The sequence below is a fragment of the Carettochelys insculpta genome, chromosome 5 (genome assembly GCF_033958435.1).
Source record: "Carettochelys insculpta isolate YL-2023 chromosome 5, ASM3395843v1, whole genome shotgun sequence".
Classification (NCBI taxonomy): domain Eukaryota; kingdom Metazoa; phylum Chordata; order Testudines; family Carettochelyidae; genus Carettochelys; species Carettochelys insculpta.
In genome coordinates, this window is record NC_134141.1 from 114,882,390 (window position 1) to 114,894,827 (window position 12,438).

The 12,438-nt window shown below is 47.1% G+C and overlaps 1 protein-coding gene and 1 long non-coding RNA gene across 5 annotated transcripts in view; one reads left to right on the forward strand and one right to left on the reverse strand.

Annotated features, from left to right (window-relative positions):
- The window catches only part of DYM (dymeclin), a 416,064-nt gene that overhangs the window by 181,254 nt on the left and 222,372 nt on the right, over positions 1–12,438 (forward strand). The window lies entirely within an intron of this gene.
- The window catches only part of LOC142013862 (uncharacterized), a 49,276-nt gene that overhangs the window by 5,932 nt on the left and 30,906 nt on the right, over positions 1–12,438 (reverse strand). The window contains exons 2-3 of the long non-coding RNA XR_012645808.1: positions 1,633–1,822; positions 626–814 (exon numbers count right to left, since the gene is read on the reverse strand). This is a non-coding gene — a long non-coding RNA (uncharacterized LOC142013862). The remainder of the gene's footprint in view (positions 1–625; positions 815–1,632; positions 1,823–12,438) is intronic.

Consider the following 12,438-nt stretch of genomic DNA (forward strand, 5'->3'; position numbering starts at 1 on the left):
GTCCCACAAAAATGTCCTCACTGCTCCAAATTGATGGCCAGAGCAAGGAAGGACAGGGGGATGAGGCTAAAAATGATCCTATTTGACAAGGCTCTTCAGCCTGAGTCATCGGAGATGCCCCACAGAGAAGGGCCGTCAGGGCCACATAAGAGGAAGGCAACCTCTGTGACGACCTTGACGCATAAGAAAAAGAAGATATCCCCTACTCAATCCTTGCCAGTATTATCAGCAAGCAGGATGAGTGAGGCACAGGGCCGAGAAGCGCTCGCTGTCCAGGGCAGTGCAAAGGCCTCGGAACATAAGACATTGCCTGGGGCTCGGACTGGCAAGGAGTCAGCACCGAGCAGCCTGCAGGCACTGGAGGCCATGGCACTGAGACTCCCGGCAGCGAGAGCACCGGAACCAGAGGCTCTGGCACAGACTCCAACGGTGCTGGAGGTTGCTACCCTTGTGGAACCGCAGGCAGAGGCAACGGATGCAGCAGCGAAGGCACCGGCACCCACACCGACATCTCAGGTACCGGTTGCATCGGCACCGATCAAACAACCACATGGGCTGGGCAAGGCAAGGGATAAGACCTGGCACCGAGGTCTGTCACCAGACCTTCTTATGGTGCTGCACTCACCCAGTTCTCTGCCTCAGATGTGTATCACGGAGCAGTCGGCAACACCACCAGCCTTGCTGAGACCCCCATCTCCATTTCTACGACCACCTTCTCCCTGGCTCAGGCATCCCTCGCCGGTTGCCTCAGAGGAGCTGCATGAGCATCCCCGCTGATGTCCACATCATTTAGGAGATCATGCTCCTCTCGGCGCTATATGTAAAGGCATCAATCATGGTCCAGATCTCCATCACTGGGTCCCTGCCCTTGCTACTACAGTCATTCGTATCATAGTGAACGTCACTGGCACCGGGGCTCAAGGTCAAGGGATAGATTCCCCGCTCCACACTTCGTCGCACAGACATTTCTCCCCTCTCCCTCTAAAAAGAACCCATGTCTCTCCACCGGGAATGGGTCCAGAGTCCTTAGACTTCCCCCTGGAATCCCTAAGGGAGCAGACACAAGAGGTATCCGAGGAACAAGGGGAAGCATATCACACCGATGCCTCCTGGTCCTCCCCAGATGAAGCAGTTGTTCCAGGGGATATATCTTCCCCCAGATGATCTCAAGCAATTTCAAGAGCTCTTTAAAAGGGCAGCACAGACCCAAGACATACAAATCACGGAGGTGCAGGAGAAACAGCATAAGCTCCTCAAAAACCTGAGGACCCCCCCCGCATCATCTAAAATTTCCATCCTGCTAGATGAGGCCATTATGGAGGCTGCCACTAACATATGGCAGACCCCAGCCTCCATTCCACCTACAAACAAGTGAGCAGACAAAAAGTATTTTGTCCCATCCAGGGGAATGGAATTCTTGTTCAACCACCCCCAACCAAATTCCCTTGTGGTGGAGTCTTCCCAGCACAGATCAAACACATCACAATACAAATCCGCAGGGTCAAACAAAGATGCAAAAAAGCTGGACTTATTTGGAAGGAAGGTGTATTCCTCTTCCACCCAGTTGCTGCATGTGGCCAATTATGCCACCCACCTTTCAAACCATAATTTTGACAACTATACAAGACTTACTTCGCTCATGGACTTCCTCCCGGACAATAAGAAACTGGTCCTGAAGGCGATAGTCCAAGAAGGCTACGCGACATCATGTACAGGTGCCCAAATCGCCTTAGACGTGGCAGACACAGCAGCTCGCTCTACAGCCACCGCAGTGGTGATGCAGAGAGAATCGTGGCTCCAAACATCTGGCATCCCCAAGGACCTGCAATCAAAAATCGTAGACCTCCCATTTGACAGAGAAAAGCTGTTTGCTAACTCTACAGACTCAGTCCTCCACTCCAGCAAGGACTCGAGAACCACGCTGAGAACGCTGGGAATGTACACCCCTCCCTACAGGAGGAAGAGATTCTATCCACAGCAAAAACGCTGCACCTACCATTCCCAGTGCCCACAATACCAGCGACGCTACGATCAGGGACGCCACCAACAACAGCAGCAACAAAGGCCACCTAGGTGATGTCCTCAGCAAGGCCACGCATCAGCGGCGCAGATCCCTAGGCAGCAAGTTTCACTGCTATGTCGAGGAGTGCGACATCACGAACATCCATCAGTGCCATTCACAGCATATGTTTCACCACCGACTCAGACCATTCTACCGTCAATGGCAGACTATCACTACAGACAAATGGGTACTGGAAATCATTGCCATGGGGTACGCCATCCCATTTAGTTCCATGCCCCCACCAAAACCCCCTACCCAGTCCCTCTTCAGGGACCCCTATCACAAGATGATGCTAAAGCAGGAGGTAGACCATCTCATATCCATAGGGGCAGTGGAAAGAGGCCCGGACGAGTTGTGAGGGAGAGGTTTTTACTCCCAATATTTTCTTACAGAGAAAAAAACAGAAGGCTGGAGACCAATCCTGGACCTACAGGTTCTCAACTGTTATCTCTGCAAACAACGTTTCAAGATGACCACAATCACTTCCATAGTCACCGCACTGGGTAATGGGGACTGGATCGCAGCCCTTGACTTACAAGATGCGTATTTTCACATAATGATCCACCCAGCACACAGGCGCTTCCTCCGCTTCACAGTGGGCTCAGAACATTTCCAGTATAGAGTCCTCCCCTTTGGCCTCTCTCCAGCGCCCAGGGTCTTTACAAAGATACTTTCTGTAGTGTCAGCTTACCTGCATTGACTGGATGTATTCATTTTCCCGTATCTGGATGACTGCCTGCTGAAGGGTGTCTCACAGGCAGATGTTCTGCACATGATAAACATTACCACAAAGGCTTTTCTCTTGCTGGGCCTGGTCATCAACTTCCAAAAGTCAACAATGGAGCCCACGCAAAACATAGAATTCATAGTGGCACACCTCAACTCCATTATGTAGAGGGTGTATCTGCCCGATGCATGTTTTCATGCCATCTGGTCCTTGGTGCAAGTGCTAATGTACAGCCCTACAGTGCCAGTCCTAACTTGCTTGGACACATGGCTGCCACCACGTTCATGGTACAGAATGCCAGACTGCATATGCGATGCCTTCAGCACTGGTTGGCAACAGTATACAGGCCAATGATACATGCCATTCACAAAAAGTTATCACCCCCAACAGAAGTGCAAAAGTATCTGGCATGGTGGGCAGACCCCAAGAATTTGCTATCGGGGTGCCCTTTCACCAACCGCAAATCATGGTTTTTCTCACGACTGATGCCTCCCACATAGGATGGGGGGCGCACACGGACAGCAAATCGACACAAGGGCGATTGGTCCCCCACAGAGATGACATTGCACATAAATGTATTGGAGCTCAGTGCGGTGTTCAATGCATGCAGGCACTTCTGCACACACCTGCGGAACAAGGTGGTTGGGGTCAACACCGACAACACTTCCACAATGTTCTATATCAATCGCCAAGGCAGAGCCAGATCCCGCGCATTATATACAGAAGTGGTCCGGCTGTGGAATTGGTGTACTGCAAACAGCATAATCTTAAAAGCCTCTTACTTACCTGGTGTCCACAATGCGAGGGCAGATCAGCTGAGCAGACATTTTGCTCTCACGTGCGAATGGGAGATCTGCTCCGATTTGCTCCACAGTATATTCAACATATGGGGGTTCCCTCAGATCAACTTGTTTGCTGCCTACGCCAACAAGAAGTGCCATCAGTACTGCTCCAGAGTGGCCATCGGGCAACACTCATTGGGCAATGCCTGCCTGCTCTCATGGCAGGACCCCTTGCTGTATGCATTTCATCCCACAATACTTGTTCTCAAGGTCCTGGAGAAAGCAAGGAGGGAGAGGGCGCACCTCATACTTATAGCCCCAGCGGACAAACAGCATTGGTTCCATCTACTACTACGCATGTCATGCTGCCCATCGCTCCCCCTCCCGAACATTCTGGACCTCCTCACGCAGGACCAAGGGACCATAACGCACCCTCATCCTCGAATGTTCTGCCTCAAAGCATGGCTAATCCATGGCTCAGTGCCTTAGAGAGAACATGCTCACAAGCGGTAAAAGTGGTCCTGGAATGCAGTCGACGGGCCTCTACCAGGAAGGCTTATGCATACAAATGGAAATGATTTATGTCCTGGTGTCTTTCCAAACAATTAACTCCTCTAGAGGTCTCCCATTCCTACAATTTTGGACCTGAAACAGGGCAGACTCACTTTGTCATCACTAAAGGTCCACCTTGCAGCTATATCAGCATTCTGATATTCGGCGGATTGGTCAACTGTATTTGCCCATCCCATTACCAAACGGTTTGTAAAGGGCCTCGCAAACCTATACCCCTCCCCCTGCGGAAACCGTTACCACCTTCATGGAGCTTGGATCTGGTCCTTGACACACTGTCTGGACCACCCTTCGAACCATTGGCCACTATCTCCCTCCGACTGCTTACCATGCAAACAACCTTTCTTCTCTCGATTACATCAGCTTGCAGGGTGAAGGAGCTGGCAGCAATAATGGCAACGCCACCCTATACAACCTTCTCAAAGGAAGCAGTGGTTCTGCGCCTACACCCAGCATTCCTTCCAAAGAGCTCCTCAGAGTTCCACATTAACGAGTTCTACCATCCTTCTATCCGAGACTGCATACATCGAGTAGAGAAGTGCGGCTGCACTCGCTCGATGTGAGGAGGGTGCTAGCCTTCTACATAGACAGAACTAAGCCCTTCCAGAAGATGGATAGGCTCCTGGTGTCTTTTGCACCGATGTCGAAAGGGGAAGGGCTGTCATCACAAAAAAATTCAAATAACATTGTATCCTGCATAAAAACATGTTTGAGCTCCGTAAGACCCCTCTGATAGTTCTGCCCAGGACTCACTCCACTAGAGCGATGGTGACCTCGACAGCCTTCTTTAAAGGAGTCACACTAAAGGATATCTGCAGAGCAGCGACATGGTCATCCTATGACATCTTCGTCAGACACTATGTGATTCACCGGGTGTTGGACGAGGATACATGTCTATCGACAGCAGTCCTGTCAAGGGCAAGCTGCACATAAATCCAGGACCCACCTCCATTTTTCTGTGGTCACTGCTGGGTAGTCACCTAAGGTGGAGCACCCAAGGGGACTACTCGAAGAAGAAAAAGAAGTTACCCACTTGTGCGGTGAAGAGAGTTCTTCAAGATGTGTCCCCGTGGGTGCTCCACTACCCACCCGTTCCTTCCATCTTCGGAGTTCTACTTTGTTTTTTTGGAGCACCTGAGGCGGTTGGTTGAGGAACTGGCATGACCTGGATCGCACACATGACTGAAAGCGCTTGAAGGACTGGTGAGCATCAGAGCATGCACAACCTGACGAGATACCACTTGAAAATCTCTGATCTGTGGCGCCAGGGTGAGCCCGACACCTAAGGTGGAGGACCGATGGGGACACATCTTGAAGAACTATCGTCACCACACAAGTGAATAACTTCTTTATCTCCCAGGATCACTCTTGGCATCTCCATGTCTCCAATGGTTATTTTCTGGCCTGGGAAGAGAGTTCCATTCTGCAGCTATATGAACAGACCAGTGTTCCTAAGGACGTGCACATCGTGCACCTGTCCCGACCGTCCTGCATTGATGTTGGTGAAACGACCCTGGTGATCCACCAATGCCTACGACACCATTGAGGAATGCTCCTTGTGATTTATGTGGCAAGGTGGTCATGTGCCAAGATAGGGATATGCTTTCTGTCTGTCACTCCACTGCAGTTAAGGAACCCCATCACAGCAAAACCGCTCACTATGTCCTGCACATTACCCAGGGTCACAGTCTTTCATACCAGAAGGGTATTGATTGCATTGGCTACCTAAATGACAGCATTTCTCACTATAGATATGCCCACTCCAAATTGATTGACCGCTGACCAGTTGCTATCTGGTGTTGCAAGCTTCACACAACTATTGCCACTCACTTCTGAACTGTCAGAGTACTTCTCATGCTGGTATTGTGGTGCTTCAGAATGGGGGAAATCCATTCGTGAAGTTCCATAAAAGTGGCCTTATGCATGCGGTAGTTTAGTAGCCACTGCTTTTCATTGCATACTTTGAGAACAGTGCAGTCCCACCAGTCTGCGTTTGTTTCACAGCACCAGAACCAGTGCTCCCTTGTGTACAAAGCATTGAGTGCAGCCATTATCTTCCCGTTCCTCCTCTTCAGTATTTCATCATCATGTATGTCCATCTTCTCCTCAGAGACTTCATTGATCTGACAGCTGCTTATGCGCTGCACATGATGCAGCGCAATGTGTGAGGCGCGCATAATACTTGCCACAACAGTTTGAAGCCAGATGGGTTTCCTGCTCGTATAGATATACCCTGACTGTTAGAAAAAGAAAACAGAAGACTTCAGTAGAATGTTAGAAATAAGTCTGTTGTTCCAGGAGAACCCTAGAAACAGCAATCCTTCCTGACCAGAGTGTCTCAGTCAGTTCTAAGGTAAACATATTTATAGAACCATAAGCCACATTCTGTAACAAAGAAAGAAAGAGTAAGTAAGTAATGATTTGCTTAAGCCTGTCTGTCATCTCCAGGTGAGTGGTAATTTGATTAACTGTTGAGCTGTTCTGACACATAATATGCATGGTCTTAGTTCAGGTCTGATATATGCTGATTCATATAATAAATTTTCTGGATGTGAGTGAAAACCAGATCTAAATTAGGGAATGAATACTGAAGCTTTAGGAATCATCTCTCACCCACTTATTTAAAGAGTCTGTTATTGCTCTGTGTAAAAAATAACACACAATAAAATATTCAACTGTTATACAACATTATTTGTCTTGTGAGGTTTGTTCTTTGCTCTTCATACTTTATTATTGGCACTATTTTTATTGCAACATTGCAGTACAAAGAGTGATAAAATCACGGTGTCAAAGGATTATGGGGACTGTGGGTAGTCCGTGGTTGAAATAGGTATGTGTGAAGAAGTAGCTGCTGTAGAGGAAATGAGAGTGGTAGTATTCTCAAATAAACTCCATCAATTGGAGTTTAAGTGCCATAGCATCCATCTGAAGAAACCTGCTCTGCCCCCGAGTTCTTTCTTTCTATAGCTTATATCTTGACTTGACAAGTCCCCAAAGGTGGAACATTAGCTTTTAAAATCTCGAATGCAGATTTAAGTGGAGGATGAAGCGATAGCTACAAAGGAAAGACACTTGACATGTTGTGGGATCTGACAGTTACCACATGCATCAAGTTTTCTGTAAGTCTTTTATGATTCAGCATTTCTAACTCTCATAGTCTGCAGTCAACATGGGAAATAATAGCAGACTTTTTTGTGGGTGAAATACACTTAAGTCTACAATGAATAACTATACTTGCAATAAGGTCACGTGAAGAGTTCGTAATCTTTTACTACTTTTTGGGTCCACAAGTGGATCTTTTCTCAGAGTCAATGTATGTGGTATGGCAGAGATGAGTGAATGTTGGTAAAAGCTTAGAAAAAAGCTTTAAAAACTTGTCAGGTGACAGTTGGAGCGTCCTGTTTTGGAGCCCAGTTGGTTCTTTCAAATATTTGTTCTCATGACTGAGGATTTTCAAGTTGATACAAATAGCAGTTTTGCAGCTTTGCACAAAAATGTCAGTGTCACTATTAATGCTAGTGTACTAAGAAATTCCTTTACTCCCCTGCCGAGTTTAGGCATTGTCACAAGTGTCTAACTGAAGGTTTAAAGTATAATGCATTTCAAAAGTAGCATTTCAATACTAATATTCTTTATTCTGCTCTGGATAACTTCCTTATCAATAGCTGGTCCATCTGCATGCTTTTGGTTTTTTTTCTTTTGTCTTTAACATATTATGTAGTGGGTCAGAACAATGTTCCACCTAGCCCAGTATCCACTCTCTGACACTGGCCAGTACCAGATGCTTCAGAGGGAATGAACAGAACAGACAATTTTGAAGGGTCCATCTGGAGCCATCCAGTCCCAACTTCTGGCAGCTGGAAGGGTAAGAACAGTCAGAGGATGGGATTATATCCGTGATCATCTTGCCTAATAGCCATCAGTGGACCTATCTGCAAGGAACTTATCAGATTCCCTTTTGAACCCAATTATACTTTGGCCTTCACAACATTCCTTTGACTGCCTTGGGGAAAAAAGTACTACTTTTTGTTTGTTTTAATCCTATTGCCTAATATAGTGGTACTCAGATTAGGACTCAGGAGCTTTAAGTGGTTGTTTGCAACACGTGATATTAAAACAGTGTATGATTTAATCATTAATCAATCTAAGTTATTAACTGATCAGGATGCTCTTGTTCTCTTATTAGCCAGTTATCAACTTGTACTAAGATATTGGTTGTGAGAATAATATGGTGTTCTTTTATGTTAAATGTGTGCGTTTCCCCTGTCCTATTGTTCAAATATGAATGTAGGGTATTGTAGCTAGGTACTAATGTGGCTCTTCTGAGTGATGTTGATCATTTATTTGGCTGCTGAAACACTTGAGGTCTGAGTATCACTGGCTTGTTACATTCAGGAGTGTGGAAACTTGCACATCATGCACTACCACAAGTCATTCTTTTTTCCAGAATTTAAATCATATTTTGCACTGCTGTAAGACTTTTCCTCCCAGGACTTCACAGTGCTTTTCTGACACTAACTAAGGCTCACTTCATCCCTGTACAGCCATGTTTCCCAGAATGTGGCCCAGTACCAGTCCTTGGGGAAAAAAAATACCGGCCCTTAGAAAATATGCAAATTACCACTATGGACTGTTGTTATTATGAGTAAATAATAAACAGTGAAAATGTATTCATTTTTCATACATGTTTATATTTTTGGGAGGCAAAAAAAGTACTGAAAAAAAAATAGGTCCCGACTATATAAAGTTTGGGAAACCCTGCTGAACGGCATATAAAAATAAAGAGCTTGGAAAAGTGCTCTCCTGTAGAGTGCAGTATGTAAGCTGTTTTAACAGTGCACAGGGAAGTTTCCTGATAATTTAGGGTAAGAAGAGAAGAAAAATCTGGAATTCAACTAAAATTTGTAGGCAGGATGTATAATATAATTACTGTAGTTTTTCATGCAGACTAGGAATAAGACCCTGATTTTTATAGAAGATTTTTTTTTCAGAAGTACCATGGAATCTTTTCCTGATCTCACTTTGCAAGGGCTGTGATTTTAGTTCTTGTCCAAAAGAGAGTATTTTCAGCAGTACCTCCTAGCTCCATGCCAGGGCACTGATTTGATGCAGATGCCAGAGTAAGAGCTACTGCCTACTGAATTCTCAAAACCAATTGTGCAGTTTCTGAATTGGACTGACTATGCTTAGCATGTGAGATTGATGAGGCAGAGTAGCAAAAAAGAGTTCTATACATCAACAAGTATGCCCAAAACTTTTGTATCATTCTCAGTGCTTAGACACCACTGCCAATATGCATTAGATGTGAGATGGAATAGTATTATATGCAAATGATCATTTTAGTCAGAAATTTTATTTATTATACATTCCTTTTTCTAAGATGGCATATACAGCTTCAAGCCATCGTGTGATTATACCAACTTCAATAGAGGAAGGTGTTTAAACCATATATTTATGAGCAAATATATACATGGGGGGACATGGGGGTGTCTGGGGTAGAGGTAGTACCTTTGACTCTCTGGCAGCTGAGCCTTTTCAGGCGGACGGAAGCACTGTCCTCACCCACCACTCAACTCTCACTTTTGGCTCCTAGCAACTGTTGTGCATTACAGCAACGCCATCCCCTGGGCAACTGCATCAGCTCTCAGGCGAAACACGGGGTCGGGGGGTCTGGTCTGTGTCACATACCGACCTTATGGAGGGACTTGTTCGTTCTCCCTTCTAATGCACAGTCTCAACAGCAAACCAGGAGGTGTGGTGCTGCAAATCGACAACTCCTGTGAAGGCAGAGGAAAATGCCCCACTGCCTTGTTGGCTATTCTGGGAAGGAGTAAGGCTAAGGGAGTACACCCTGACAGAAAATCCGGAGGGGAGTCCTAAGGCAGTTGTGTGTCAACTTCTGGCACCGTCCCAGCAACTCCTGCAGCTGAGCTGGTACCAAACATAGAGGTACCTATGGAATATATCAATAAAGGTGAGGGGGGGCCTGGTGTCTGGGCAGCCCAGGGTCTCCATAAAAATTACCCAGGCTCGCTCCTGGAGAGGTACTCCAGCATCGCTTAACAGCATTGAACCAACATGGGAGGCAACACAAATGACTGGTTCGAAGCTAACTCTGATGAGATGATTTCAGTCATCAAAAAGAAGCGCACTACACTTCTGGAGTACAAACACTCACCGAGTCAGAGTACCCAGCAAGCACTCGGAGTAGCCAGAAAAATAGTACAGCAGATAGCCAGGCGCTGTGCCAACAACTACTAGCTTAAGCTATGCAGCATTATCCAGACCTCTGCTGACTCTGGTAATCTCAGGGGAATGTACAAGGGTACATAAAGAAGGCAATGGGACCCATCCAGAACAAGACGGCACCTCTGAAATCCAAATCTGGTGAAGTCATCACTGACAAAGCCAAACAGATGGAGTGATGGGTCGAGCACTACTCCGAGCTGTACTCATGCAAGAACACTGTGGTTGATACAGCCCTCAACGCTATTGAGCTCCTGTCAGTCATGGACGAGCTGGACCAGAAACCAACTGTGGTTGAATTGAAGAAAGCTATTGACAGCACTGCAGTAGGAAAGGCCCCGGGCCAGGATGGTATACCATCAGAGGTAGTCAAGTGTGCCTTGCACACACTCCTGGAACCCCTACATGAGCTGCTGTGCCTGTGCTGGAGAGAGGGTGAGGTTCCACAGGATATGCTGGACACCAACATTGTAACCTTGTGTAAGAACAAAGGAGACAGAAGTGACTGCAACAATTACTGTGGAATCTCCCTCCTAAGTATCACTGGTAAATTGTTTGCTCGTGTCATCCTCGGAAGACTCCAGAAGCTCGCTGAGAGGGTGTATCCTGAATCCCAGTGCGGATTCCGCGCTGAGAGATCTACCATTGACATGATCTTCTCCCTGAGGCAGCTGCAGGAGAAATGCAGAGAGCAGAGGAAGCCACTCTGTCACCTTAGTTGACCTGACCAAAGCTTTTGACTCGGTCAGTAGGGATGGACTGTTTAAATTGCTCCATAAGATAGGCTGTCCACCACAGCTACTCAAGATGGTCCAGTCTTTCCACAAAGACACAGGAGGAACCATCCAATATGATGGCACATCATCAGATGCCTTGAGCATCAGGAGTGGCATCAAACAAGGATGCGTCCTTGCTCTGACATTGTTCAGGATCTTCTTCACGCTCCTCCTGAAGCAGCCTTTGGGTCCTCAACAGAGGGCATCTTTTTGCACACAAGATCTGACGGGAAACTGTTTAATCTTGCAAAGCTGAAGGCTAAGTCTAAGGTGCAGGAAGTGCTCATTAGAGACATGCTGTTCGCAGACGACGCTGCTGTAGTGACACACATAGAAGGCCAGCTTCAAAAACTGCTGGATCAGTTCCCCAAAGCATGCAAGGACTTTGGGCTTACTATCAGCCTAGAGAAGACAAACGTACTTGGTCAAGACGTTGCTGAACCTCCATCAATCAGCACTGAAAATTACATGCTAGATGTTGTCCACGAGTTTACTTACCTTAGGTCCACCATCACCGACACCCTGTCGCTGGAGTCTGAGCTAAACAGGAGGATTGGAAAAGCAGCCACAACTCTGTTTAGACTTAGCAAGAGAGTGTGGAAAAACAACAAGCTGTACACTCACACCAAAATGCAAGTCTACAGAGCCTGCATCCTCAGCACCCTCCTCTACAGCAGCGAGTCTTGGACCTTGTACTCCCACCAGGAAAAGAGGCTGAATGTCTTCCACTTGCGCTGCCTCAGGCACATTCTTGGGATATCATGGAAGGACAGAGTGCCCAACAACGCCGTCCTCGAGCAAGCTGGAATTCCAACCATGCATACCCTCCTCAGTGGAGCCGCCGCTGCCTGGCTTGGCCACGTCCACAGGATGAATGATGGAAGGATCCCAAAAGACATCCTGTACAGCGAGCTAGCCTGCGGCAAAAGACCTCTGAGGCCCCAGTTGCACTACAAAGACGTCTGTAAGAGAGACCTCAAAGAGGTAGACATTGACCCAGATAGTTGGGAAGAGCTGGCAGACGACCGCACCAGCTGGAAGCAGGAACTACACAAAGGCCTTCAGAAGGGCCAGATGAAGATCAGACAGCTGGCAGAGGAGAAGCGAGCCCGTAGAAAGGACAGCAAGGACCTGCCAGACACCCACTACATATGGAGCAGATGTAGCAAGGACTGTCACTCTCGTGTGGGCCTCCACAGTCACAGTCAACGCTGCAAATGACTATCTTAAATGGAGTTACAAAGGGCGCGATCCATAGTCTATGCAGACTGAAGG